Source organism: Zootoca vivipara, chromosome 7, assembly GCF_965207765.1.
Source record: "Zootoca vivipara chromosome 7, rZooViv2.hap1.1, whole genome shotgun sequence".
Classification (NCBI taxonomy): domain Eukaryota; kingdom Metazoa; phylum Chordata; class Lepidosauria; order Squamata; family Lacertidae; genus Zootoca; species Zootoca vivipara.
In genome coordinates, this window is record NC_142590.1 from 52,802,185 (window position 1) to 52,816,189 (window position 14,005).

The 14,005-nt window shown below is 42.7% G+C and overlaps 1 protein-coding gene and 1 long non-coding RNA gene across 3 annotated transcripts in view; one reads left to right on the top strand and one right to left on the bottom strand.

The window, feature by feature from the left end:
* Positions 1-14,005, bottom strand: part of TFEB (transcription factor EB) — a 74,346-nt gene that overhangs the window by 45,413 nt on the left and 14,928 nt on the right. The window contains exon 1 of one of the 2 annotated variants that reach the window (XM_088673350.1): positions 521-1,958. The exons of the other annotated variant lie outside the window; for it this stretch is intronic. The gene's annotated coding sequence lies outside the window, so the exon portion shown is untranslated. Of the gene's footprint in view, positions 1-520; positions 1,959-14,005 lie in introns of those variants that run through there. 2 annotated transcript variants of the gene reach the window in all.
* Positions 1,958-13,227, top strand: LOC148685076 (uncharacterized). Its single transcript, XR_015950833.1, has 3 exons — positions 1,958-3,228; positions 4,800-4,906; positions 6,037-13,227. It is a non-coding gene; the product is annotated as an uncharacterized LOC148685076 (long non-coding RNA).

The following is a 14,005-nucleotide window of genomic DNA, read 5'->3' on the forward strand; positions in this document are numbered from 1 at the left end:
CTCCCACGTTAAAAATACCCTGCCTGTGAAAAGCTAGCACATCAGAAAGGAGACTAGTCTATTCTAGGCTACAGCCCTTCCCCAATGTGCTAGCATCCCCTAAGCAGAAAGTTCATTACCTAGGGCTGATGAGTATTCACCTGACATTCACCAGCATTCAGAACAGTGGAGGTGCTGGGGTGTGTGAGAGAGAGATTGAGGCGACCTAGGAACGGACAAAGAGCATCCGTGGAGGTAGGGGCCTTTGCCCCGCATTACATTTCTAAAATAGAAATAATGGAACATACACTTTAATTATCCCATCTTAAACATAATTCTGTGGAGCAAGTCCTATTTATTGTGTGACAAAGTTAACTTTCAAGTAAGCATGCTTAAGACTTCAGCTTTATTTTATTTTCTAAATGTACGGCTCTGCTAAAATTTCCTATAGGGGTCCAGATATGCAGGGCTACTTGTCAGCAAGGGCACTGTCCACCCACCCCCCGCCAGCACCAGTTATCAGGTCTAGAGTCCTGGGTACCTGTTGAAGCCCACACCTGAACAAGGGACCTGTTGCCAACCACTGGAGTGTCTGATCGTCCCAATCCTCCTCATTGTTGTTGTTGCCTGTTCAATTTCCCCCTGTAAGTGAACAATCAGGAGGAGGAGAAACATCCCCTGCTTGCTTAACCCCCTCCCTCTGGGTGGCTGGACAGTGTATGGATAGTGTCATGATATAGTTCTGTCACCAGGTGGCACTGGACTTAGTTGTATCTGGGTTTAGTTAGGCACCTTCTGCTGCTCTTCTGTCTTGGAGCCAAAAGATACAATTAAATTATTGTCTCAGTTCCTGGCTGGGGTGTCTTCTTAAGCCTTCATTGATACGGTGTCAGAAGTCAACTTTTAAACTCACAAACTCCTAACAACACAAAGAAAACGGCACAGTTCCCTGCACCAGTGTGAACTTCAGCTTAATAATCCCGAATGGAAAGAAAGATTTGCTTGCTTTCACCTAAACACAAAGCACCACATGGATGAAGTTAAAGCTTACCATACATTAATGCTTTGCACACTTCTCTACCAGGCTCTGAAGAGGCTTCAAATGCAACTGCTCACAGAAATCCAGAACATCAAAAAGTCTTAAACTAAATCAGATCAGGATGGCCTAAGCATTTCAGCAATGCTTCTAAGTCGACTAGAAAGTACTTTGCTGCCTGAACTGAGTGAATTGGAAAGCCTCATAACAAAACAGAACTGTAACACTGAACCGCAATCTAGGAGGAAATAAATCTTCTTTATCACCAGGGAAATCAATATCTAACCAAATGCCACAAGCAAATCAAGCACACAGTATTGTGGCTGGTATTGGAAATGATAGAAAAATACAAAATCTTACCCTGTTAGTACTCCAGAAGAAATAAATCAAAACAATAGGAGGAACTTTTATCACATCCTTATCTAAAAGGCCTTGGAAAAAGCTAGTAGTTAACCTGTGTGAACGCGAAGGTTGACACTATTTGGTTGTTGTAGACTACTACAGTGGAACCTCGGTTTATGAACACCTCGGTTTACGAATTTTCGGTTTACGAACGCCGCGGACCCATCTGGAACAGATTAATTCACTTTCCATTACTTTCAATGGGAAAGTTCGCTTCAGTTTATGAACAGACTTCCGGAACCAATTACACCCATGCTTCGGGTTAAGTACGTTTCAGGTTGAGTACTCCGCGGACCCGTCTGGAACGGATTAATCTACTTTCCATTATTTTCAATGGGAAAGTTTGCTTCAGTTTATGAACACTTCAGTTTAAGTACTCCGCGGACCATCTGGAACAGATTAATCCACTTTCCATTACTTTCAATGGGAAAGTTCGCTTCAGTTTATGAACGCTTCAGTTTATGAACAGACTTCCGGAACCAATTGTGTTCATAAACCGAGGTACCACTGTATTCAAGGTGCATTGAGGTACGCTTTTTGCCTTGCAGTAACTGCCACAACATAATTGCACAACAGAAGAAATACTTTTCTTCATTTTGGCATTCCAGATGAACTTGCATTTGAAACTCCAGTTTGTAGTAGCAGAATTCCAGTCATTCCAGACGCCTTACAGCTTTTGCAGCATTGCCACTAGCCATCACTATCCTCAAGCCAACAGTGAGCAGAGGCAGCAGTACAGATGGCAATGAAAATCTTGAGACAGAATGACCTACATGTTGCTCTTTTAAGCTACAGGTCAACACCACCACCAACAGCTTCTGGATATAGCCCAGCAGAGCTGCTAATAGGAAGGCAAGACACCCATTCGAACCCTAGATAAGAATCTTATTCCCAAGTGACCTGACCTGGAAAAAGTTGCTTCTTCATATTACAAAGCTATGAGAGGTTATGAGCCTTTATATAACCAGAGCAACACATTATGAGAGCTACTTCATTTAGAGCCAGGAGAGAAAGTTTATATACAGACTGATGGAGAAGAGACCTGTCAAACGCCAGCTCCTATACAAGGGAGGTGGAATGAAACACCCACATTATATTCTGCTGAGACTGAATTACTTAACGGAAACAAACACCTTCTGCCTAACTCTGATAAGTACAGTCACCAAATGCAGGGGCGGTCTGCCCCATTTCACCACCTGAGGTGAAATGGGAAGTTGATGGACCCCAGTCAAAGGTGAATTCCCCTCTGTGGCAGTGGCTTCCAGCAAGATGTCGCCGGAACTCATGAGAAGAAACTGCTGCCACTGTCATTGCTACACAACCCCAGCAGCTGCTTCTGACTGCCTCATGTGTGGGCAAGCGCTGACCAAATGCCACAAGCAGCACCTCAAAACCCAAGTTCACCTGCTGAGATTCTGCATCAGCCACCTTGTACAACCGATAGCAATACTGTGACTCGGATCATCACTCGCTCTAGTTGTGTCATTCAGAATGCTTCTCAAGATTTAGAAATGAGCGGCTGAATATCTCAACTAACCGAAGATTCACCTGTGGCTATTTAATTGTTTCTTTAAACAAAAGTCAGTGTTGTTACACAGTTATATCACTAGGCAGCACTGAACTTAGTTGCATCTGGACAAAGTCGGGACTTTTGGGTGGTTGTTTTTCCCCCTGTTTTGCATCGTTTAAGAGAGAGAATGAAGTTCTTGCCCAGCTTTCTGGTGGAGTGTCCTCCCAGCTTTCCATGACCAGCCGATTGGACTCAAAGGAAGACAGCATGCAGACAGATAACAGCAATAGTACTGAGGAGGGTAAGTTCACTGAGAGCATCTTGCCCAAAATGAGGAGACATTACTGCTTTAGGTCTGACTAATGTAGTTTAAAAAAACAAAACAAAAACCACCTTGGTGCCCTTCAGAAACTCTTCTCCACATTTACTTGCCTGCTGAGGATAAGGGGGAGTGTTCTAGGATGGGTGCTAAATTCATGTAAGACACTGGCTAGGCCTGTTGAGCCTCATTGCTATATCACATGAACTGTGATCTGTGTGAAAGTGTGCCCTAGATCACACTCAATGTTCTCTTGTGACTACGCATTGCACAAGAAGATTGGCAGCAACAGGCAAACTGTCTATCACGGACATTTGTCTGATGCTGCTGATCTTCTCATTGAAGTTTCCCCCCAGGGCAACAGAGTCAGGTAGCTCCTAATTTTTAAACATTTTTGAGCACAACAGCAAGCTGTGAAGTTCTGCCCTTTCTGTTTTGAGCAAGCTAATGGACAGAAGACAGAGGCGACATCGAGGCCCTTAGTCTCTGTGACAAGGACACACAGCCTCAAAAAGGAGAAGCAGCCCATTAATAGGCACTGCAGCAGCGCCACAGCCTCTGCAGATTGGAGAAGCGTTGCAAATAAGGGCAGGAGTTTGAATGGCAAGGCCAATGAGCAACTGAATCACCAGGACTGTTTTAGCCGCGGCATTTCAGCAACGTAGGCCGCTGTGTTGTTAACAAGCAGTTGGGTCAGAGGCCAAATGTTTTCCTTTCCATGCTTGAAATACCATAGTCAGAAGCAGCTCAGATATTCAGTACAGTGAAAACATTACCGCTCTGGGTGGGCGGCAGATCCTGAAAGATAAAGCCCCCCAAATGAAGTAGGAAGACCTATATGAGTAGCAGACCTCATTTTCCACCATTGCATCTCCTAATGCTATGAAGTCAATAAAATCTCTGGCTACCTGAGACACAGACTCCTTGGAGCTTCTTCATCCCTTCCTAAAACATCCACGCACAAATCCGTGATGTTTCAAAGGAATAAATGGTTTTAAAAAATACACCAAGTAATATTGAGCATGGCTGTTCCACATCACCTTGTGCACTGAAAAACCTTGGCACATTATAGAGAATTCTAGTGCCTATTCTTGGCTTAGGATTCCCGACAGACAGGATTGCCTACCTGGTCCAGCTGAGCCAGTTGCCAGATGTGTGTGCAAAAAAAGTCAACCCTGTTTCCACTTAGCAGTCATGCTAAAAACTAATGCACATTAACACCTGTTCCACTGTCCCCAATTTGCCCAGGGCATCCAAGATTGCCCAAGTCCTGTCACATATTAATCACTCACTGTCCCACCCACCCCTGAAAGCCCAAATTTTTGATCATGTTTAAAAACCAACAACAACTATATGCATGCACTGCCAAGCCAAAATCTAAGTAAACAAACTATTTCTCCTCTGCCCTCCTGCTGCAATGAAATCCCTGTAACACAAGCATGCACTTAGGGGGGAGTTGCTCGGTGCTGCCACCAGCCAGGGAGAATTGGAGCAGTCGTCTGAGAGCAGATGAACATGGCTCAGCTAAACATCTTTCCCTGTTTTTCCTGCAGCCATGCCTCCTCCTCTGTGCAGGAAGAGACTGTTGACTGCTGGAAAAGGAAAGCCAAGAAACGCAGACTGAGGCTGAAAGTCCCTGACTGGAGGTAACACAGCATGAGTGAGTAACAAGGCAGAGGTGGATTTGGGGAATCATAACCGGTTTGGTTGCACTGGGTGCAGAGGCTCGAGGGTGCTGCAGGAGAAGCCACAACAATGATGTAGAATGGAAGGTGAGAGGTGAGGGTGTCACCAAAATTTGAGACCACCAAGGTTCACCGCTGGACAAGGTTGCTGCTTCTAGTTCTGTTTGGTATAGTATGGCCATGGACAGTATCCAAGTAATTCTTTCAGTCACCACAAGGATTTCTGCTTGTACAGTGGAATTCCCCACTCCACCCACCTGCCCCACTAAATTTGGGGTTATTCCCAACCCTCCAGAGCAGATTTAGGGAGGACGGAGAGTAAAAAGAGGGGGTAAAAAGAAGTTCCATTGCACATGCAGAAATCCTTAGCTGGATATGTCCTGCTTTACAGAGGCAAAGGGCTAAGTCTAGTTTCAAGATAAAGAACCATGAAAAGAAAGTTCAGGGACCATCAACAGTTAGTACCTGGACAGAAGACTGAGCATGCACACTATGATGAGATTCACAGTATTTCTGTTTAAATTATACCAATTATTTAGATGCATCTATGCATCTAAAATTAGCATATATAAATTCTGTGCAAATCTATGTCCTCTTGAGACAAAGTAAACTGAGAAAATTTTATCCTGTATCTGTATCCCATTCCCTTAGATTGGGAGATGCCGGCTATTGGAATATAAGCATGTGGTTGGCTGCTTGCCTTCTGCATTAGCAATTTAGTCTGAAATTGCCATTCCTTGCTCACTCACTGTTTATAAGCAACAACAAAAACACAAATGGCATAATTATCGAGCAGTTGCATTCCATTGTTTTCTGTGGTATTGTTGTCCTGTCCCCCTGGTGATTTTCCCCCTATTATTCACAGCACAATTGTAGTGCAAGCCTTTTCAGTATGAGCAAGCAAAACACTATACCGGGCTTTCAGGGTTATTGTGCCTTTAAGTAGTAGCTTCCTCTTTCCAGCTTCTGACTCTTTCATGGCTTCCTGTTAATCATGGCAGCATGTACAGATCCATGACAGAAGGCTCTTTGACTGAAGCTGGGTTGGGGAGATGTTTATAAATTCTCCTATTGTCTCTCATACTGCCTTCCACACTGTTTCTAGATGTCCCCTCCACAGATATTCTGGAGCAGATTGCAGCAAGGGCATCAGTGTAAAATTACCTCACATACCCCTTTCTGCTAACAGAAGCTTCTCCTGGATTAATAAATATTTTGTCTGTGACAGAAATAATTGGACAACTCAATAATTTTTAAAAGAAATCACTGTTAGCTGTCTGAGCAAAGTCAAACATCACTTTTTTCAAACTACCATGCAAATACCACTGGAAGGCCCAACATCCCTTTGGTTTGCACTATCAACAGTTGAAAATACTGCTAGAACTATCAAACATCTAGGGTACTGTGGCATACCAGCACAAACTCTAATTCAGGCGATTCTGATTCAAACAACAGCCATGGCAGGTAGGCAACACACAACAGAATGGCACTTTGGAAATTGTTAACCATCTCAGGAAATCAGCCCTGAGTGCTCACTGGAAGGACAGATCCTGAACCTGAGGCTCCAATACTTTGGCCACCTCATGAGAAGAGAAGAATCCTTGGAAAAGACCCTGATGTTGGGAAAGATTGAGGGCACTAGGAGAAGGGGACGACAGAGGACAAGATGGTTGGACAGTGTTCTCGAAGCTACGAACATGAGTTTGACCAAACTGCGGGAGGCAGTGGAAGACAGGAGAGCCTGGCGTGCTCTGGTCCATGGGGTCACGAAGAGTCGGACACGACTAAACGACTAAACAACAACAACCATCTTTCTCAAGATAGGAGCAAATGAATTTAATTAGCCTATTTGTAAAAATTAACACACTCTGTAGAACTTTGGGTACAGTAGTATCTATGTGAACAGCCGCCTCAGCAAATTGTTCAACATCATCCTCAGCAAATGCTTATCTGGTACCGAACAAAGCACACAATCGTGAAAACTGTATTACGAAGTTCCTCTCTGGCAGAGAGATGAGCATAGGTGGCAAAAAGCCTCCCATTCACACCATTGCAGCCAGATAAATAAACTGAAGGTGTAAAATGAGCTCTAGGCACAGTTATTTGTTTATCTTCATTTATCTGCTGAAGCAACTTGCAGGCCACAAAAGCTTATGTCATCACAAATTTGTTAAGTCTTTAAGGTGCTACAATACTCTCCTTTTTTCTTTACTTGGAAGTTCCATTGAACACATACTCCAAGCCCTGCCTCCTATTAACAATGCCACAATAGATTTTGAGCTTCCAAAATATTTTTGGAGATGACAGGATCTGTTCTGCTTTCATGATTGCTAACCACAGGACAGCCACTTTTTAAAAAAAGCTTATGGTGTATGGCAGTTCTAATTGCCTAGTTGCTAATTGCTATGCCTGATCATAGCCTCCATTTGGCAGTTATTCAGCCTTACCAGGCTCTCCTAGTCCAGATTTTCAAGTGGCTGCTGGATTTTTGTTTTGCAGCTACAGATGGTAGAAGCCATCATTTTCAAATTATCTGATTTTCTCATTTTTCTTAAGTTTGGCTCTCCACATTTCCAGGTCAGTTTCCAACTATTATTTTTTAAAGCCTTCAAAAAATGCACCAGAATTTTAGTGTAGACAATTTCCCCTAATATACACCTTTCTGCAAAGAATGTTTTCCTAATATAATGTGTTTTTGCATGTTATTTTCACTAACGTGTACATTTTAAGCACATGTAACACTTGTATATGCTTTTTGATATATGTATATATTTGATATAAGTTGTTTATTTTAAAGTTATTGTGACTTTAATATTGGATCAGATTGTTACAATTAATGTTTCATTTTTTATTATGTTTTTGTGTTGGAAGCTGCCCAAAGTGGCTGGGACAACCCAGCCAGATGCAAGAGGTATAAATAAATAAAAATGTTGTTGTTGCTCCTGTTGTTGTTGTTGTTATACATTACTTGGCTGGGGAACTGAATTGCCAGATTCAGAGAAGTGCAAATTTTGCAGGACCGTTGTGTTTCAATTCATGTATTGTTTTGGAAAACTCAACTTAGATAGATTTGCCTTTAAATGTGAACTGAATCAAATTTCTCTACTTCCAACTACAGACCACCAAGTCTCCAAGAAATTAGAACACTTACATACGCCTTTCCCTCAGCCCAGATTTCAAAACCCAATCAGCTTTTGGAAGGAAGAGGGGGGATAAACTCAGGGCAGAAAGTTAAATGATCAACCTGGCTTCAAAGTAGCTCATTATCAGGCACTGGGGAAGGTTGCACCATGTAGTGGAGTGGGGAAATTGTTGATTTTATCCCATCCCGGATCTTGGCTTCCTTGATCTTGATGGCACTGGAAAAAACAGATACTGTTGGGGTGTTGATGCTGTGTGAGGCCCTCCATCTTATGCTCAGGTTGCATATGTATGTGTAAATAAAACTGTATATCATAGAGACATCAGTGTCTCCACTGACCTTCATTCCAAGGAAACAGAATCTGGGTAAATGTGTGGAACCCCTGGATTTTCTCACCACTCTGAGATTGGGTTGGCATGTAACTATATTTTTCACTGTGGGAGGCAAAAGAAATTTTCCTTTCTTCCCACTACTGAATTCTTGTCCCAGCTATCCTAAAATTAATCATCACAATTATATCACCACTGAAATTGACAGGACGACAGTAAAAATAAGGATACAAAGGCAATTCAAAGTCAGAAAGATTGAAGGAACTGGATTTTGCAGTTCCCCATTTTCCTTTTGCACTACCTTGGGACTGCTTCAAATGTAATCAATCCCTTCAAAGAGAGCATTTGTGTAAAAGGCAAAGGATTTTGTATAATTTGGAGGGAAACCAGAGTTTCAGATAAATTGAGTTTCACTATTTATTGGAATGATAAAGGGCAAGACTCGATCAATCCATATGTATCATTAGAGATATATGATACATAACTGATTGTCTGGATATGAAGAAAATAAATTATATTGAAAGGCGGGAAACTAGGTAGGGAGGGACAAATAATGATATATTCATATATAAAATATTTTCAATAGTATTTCAAATTTCACATTTTATTCTTTATCATCTGTATGATATTTTGTATACAAATACATAGTATCTGTAATATTCTATATTAATAAAAACAGTTCTGTAAAAGGAAACGATGTGCACAAGTAATAGATCACCTGATGCAATATTGCACTTGTGCATTCTGTTGCATGTACAATACACACACCAGGGTGCTGCAGCAGAAAATAGCTTCTTCACACATGTGCATACCATGAAAGGCTTGTGAATGCACATCTGATATGACAGAGAACGTAAGGAGCTATGATCCCAATTGGACATGAAGATTAAGACTAAGGACTCCAAACCTCAAGTTCATCTCAAGCCAGAAATAGAAACAAAAGAAATCATAATTTCCACAAATCCTCCTTATCAGCTTCTGAAATAATCCAGGTTAACCAATATAATGAAAGTGCAGCTTAACCTCCATTGGCAGACAAAAAACTGATGAATGCAATCTCTTCAAAAAAACATCCATGGTGGCTTCTGGAGCAAAACTGTGATGGTGAGCTATATAAACACACACACTGTGTGTGTGTGTGTGTGTGTGCGCGCGCATGCGTGCATGTGCCTCACTTAGGTGAAACCAGTCCTCCTGGAATTATAGCCTGCCTCTTTGCCTTCCCTTGGTTATTTAGAAAGCAAACCACAGTCTTAGGCAGCAGAATATTTATAAATGTGCAGTTCCCAGCTGGGAGGGCTACCAACATGTAATTATATAATGGTTGTATTACCCTCTCTTGTGTACAGGGGCTGCAGCTGTCCTTCATTCCCAATACCGTGTTTCCCCCTTTTTAAGGCGTAGTCATAAAATAAGCCATAGCAGCATTTCTAAGCATTTGAGAAATATAAACCGTACCCCGAAAATAAGCCATAGTGATAGGCGCTGTGCGGAAGAGATCACTGAGCTCCCCGAGTCAGCAGCAGCAACGCCGGCCGCAGCAGTGTTTGCTGAGTCCTTTCTTGCTTTTGGGACTTGGTTACTGTGCTGGCTTGGGATGGTGTGTGTGCAATTGCTGTTGCTGCTTCGTGTTTTTCAGCTGGATTCTCTGGGTTCTAAGCACTTTCCCCCGTTTGTTTGTGAAGCAGCACTCGGCTGCAGCCCCTGCCTCTCCCGACGGCTGCATGAATGCGAGGCTGGATTTGATCGCTATCTCCTTTTCCATTTCTTTTGTCTTTGAGCACCCGGCCCCGCCCCCTCTCCCCTTCGTGGAATGAAGAACGGAGTTTTAGCAGCATTTCCTCATTATAAAAAAAAGGTCAGGAACTTTTACTTTAACCTCAAAAATGGGATATTTCCTCTCTCTAAAAACAACTCTGACCTGAACACCAATATAACGGGGGTAGATCACCTCCAGTTTATAAATCCGCAAGTAGATCGCAGTCTCCTAGAAGTTGGGCTCTATACTTTGGCTGATTGCAAGCCTTTGCATCTTTAAAAAACAAAAACCATGCGCTTCTCAGTCTTAATTTTCCTTTAATTCATCCCCCTATACCCTCCTCCAACCATTGCCTCCTTCCATTCCTTACCCCCCTCCCTCTCTCCCCACTTCCCTCACTCCTGTGCGATCTCATTTAGTCATATACTTGCTTTTTCTGTTGTGTTGTCTATTTTATATTTAATATTATTACCCTTTATGATGTTATTTTTCCCCTTGCGATAATTATTTATTTTTTATCTTTAACTAACTTTCCTTTCCATATTTTTCCATATATAACTCAACACTTTCCCATTCCTTCTTAACTCTTTGGATAGAGTGCCCCCCCATTATTGTTGTTAATTTTACAATTCCTGGATTTTTTATGGAACCGAACAGCTCGGGTGCTTCAGAATGTGCCTTCTGTTGCTACAGGGCTATGGGGCTTCACTATTTGACCCCCCCCCCAGGTTGGGATTTTTAAAGTAGTTCTGTGGGTCCCAGGGCACAGAATCACCCCCGATCCTTTCCTTTGTCTAAACAGACCTATTCCCCCCTGACTTTGGAAGGCTGTGCTTCAAGGGTGATACCAGGGGTTTTTTAAGACCTGCGCCTCTTAAGGATTGTTACAGTCCATAACTTCCATTGCTTTCTACAGGGTTGGGGGTTTAAAGCACTGCCACCCCCACCCCACCCTGCAGGCGCTCGGAACTGGCAGCGCCAACAACGCGCCCAGCAATGTGCAGAAGAGAGCACCGAGCATCCTGAGCCAGTGGGTCCCAGTTGTACCAGCACTTTTTTTTTTAAAAAAAGACACCCCCTGAAAATAAGCCACTGTGTGTTTTTTTGAGGGAAAAAAGTTATAAGACGGTGTCTTAAAAAAGGGGAAACACGGTAATAAACAAGTGAAAAGGACAGACTGTGACTTCTCGAAAGACCTCAACTGTTGCTCTAATGATCAAACTCACCTTACCCCTGACGCCCTCTTCTCACGGCTATACATTTACAAATGTCAGTTAGCCACAGCTTGCTGAAAAACAAGGTAGCAAGAACTCTGCAGAATGTTTTGGTACCGTTAGCTCTTCTGGGACAACCTTTTACATTTTAGGAATACCTCACCATCGTGCCAGAGAGCACCCAAAGTTCCCCCACCATCGCCTCCTCCTCAGATTTCATTTCAGATATATTTACACCCAAATTCTTGTTAGGGGACAGGGACAGGAAGTGGGTCAAACACTGCAATAGGGGCTTGTTCATTTTGCCAAATCAGTTCAGGTCAATAACCCCATTACTTCACATAGCAGTTTGGATAAAAGACACAGGGAGCTTCCAGACAGGATGTTTGTTGAGCATTCAAATGGATATGTTTGCACAAAACTCACAGAGGTTATATGACATCACCTGCTAATTGAGCATTGGTCCCAACATGTTTGCATGAAGGTTGCATGACATCGCCTGCTATTATTAGTATTATTAGCAGCACTTTTTTCTTTTAAAAAATGTTTAGGGGTACTGTCATCATCCCACTCATATTGAAATATTGCCCCTCAATGAGGTCAAACTTAAGATTCACAAAATGTTTAGGGGTATTCGTACCCCTGCCTACCCCCAGAAAAAAGCACTGATTATTTAGTATTAGCATTAATTACACACTCTTCACCCTAAAGTCTCAGAGCAGGTTACAACATTAAAACAACATGTTAAAAACAGTTTCAAACAACTTATAATCACAAAAATAAGGTTGGTCCTAAAAATATACAGCTCGTGTGAAAATCCAGGATAAAGAGGTATGTCTTTAGCATTCACCAGAAGCTATATGATGAAGCTACCAGGCGTACTTCTGTGGGCAGGGAGTCCCACAACTTAGGGGCTGCCACAGCAAATGCCCTGTTCTGGGCAACTGCCTCTAAAGACAGAAGAATAACCAATTTTGCCATTCCTAGCACCCGAGAAGGTTTGTAGGGAAGGAAGAAGCCTTTCAGGTATCGGGTGCTTCGTAAGTCATTTAGGGCTTAACTTTGCCCTGATGCCCTCTTCTTGTGGCTAGTGGTTGTTACCCAGCACTTTCCAGTGCAATTTTCCATCACTTTTCCTATTGGACTTTCTGCAGTTAAAAAAAGAATTGGGATAATTGCACTAGAAAGTGTGGAATAGTTTTGTGCAAACAAGTACCCTTTCTGGAAGTGCCCACCCAACCGCAACACTAGCCCTGGAGCTAGTTAGGCACAATTTGTGTCCATTATGGTGGCAGACGTGGCCTAAGGTTTTAATTATCCCCATGGTGTTACGTCCCCTCAGCTCAGTTGTATCTTTTTAGCAGGGCCAAACAGCGTTTTACCATGGTAGTTTCATTTATGCTGCAACCCACAAAAATCTTCAGGCATTAAAAATCAGGCTGTCTGCTTTTGGTCCTGCATTTTCTTAAATAATACCCATACAGAAAGAGAAAGACCCACAAAAGAAAAGGGAATCTCTTTATTGTGATGTAAGAGCTCAGTGCCACAAAAAAGGTGTTTTGTACCAAATTCAGGACAGACAGAAGTACTCTACTCTTTCACAAAAATGGGAAAGCTATATTGTGGAATTCCCTGCCACAGAATGTGGCAATGCCTTTGTAAGCTAGAGCCCTGTAAAAAATGGTTATCAAAATGAGCTTTTACCTAAAGGCACCAGCTTGGAGCTCAGAACAGAAAGCAGGACAAGAGGGAACTGGGTCTGATCCCACAAGGAAATTTTAAGTGTGGACTCGTGTTAAAACACTGTCAGCTCATGAACAGAAAAAACCAGGGCCTGCCAGAGGTCCTTTAATCCGTTTGAAAAAAGAAGTAGGAAAGCTCTATTGGCAATTCATAGCAGTAACAGCAAAAAGCACCTCAGAAAGCAGCTGTCCCAAATGGAGCTCATACCACCTCCAAACAATGCTTGCCTTCTCCCTTCATGTACAAAAAAAAAAACATTAGCTTTTTTTCCATAATCCCACTGTTCATAGGAGACAGTATTTAAACAGCCATTCCTATTTGCTTTGGAAAACTAGCATCAGCTATGGGGAACAACGGGGATGGGCTTCCTTTCAGCACCCACAATGCCAAAAAACAGTTTCACCCATCCTGTGTCATATGGCTTCCTGAAGCAAACATTCAAGCCACTAAGGTTTTGTCATGGGAGGAAAGCCTAACGCTGACGAGATTTGTGTTGACTTAGGAAGCTGGACAATTTTCTCACCCAATAAAATGAACTTGATCACCAAATCTATTTTCCCCCAATGGCCCGGCTGTGCTAGTCCCAGAAAATCAAACAAACCACAGTAGATTGAGAGTGACCTTTGACTGCATGCTTATCACGTTTTGGCTGATAAGAGTAACAAGCTTTTGATCATCACAAAACCCACCTTTAGGCAGGAAGACTACGGATGTGCCTTGAAGACCCATCTCTGGGCCTCAAAAGTCTAAATCTCACTACCATTCGCTGGTACAGTACATCTCCGAGCTTAGATTTAGTTACAGAAGGGGTAAAGAACCACAGGCCCAGACTCTGTCCTGGCCACAGAGCCGCCTTAAGCATGTCGGGCGCCCTGGCGCTGTGGTGC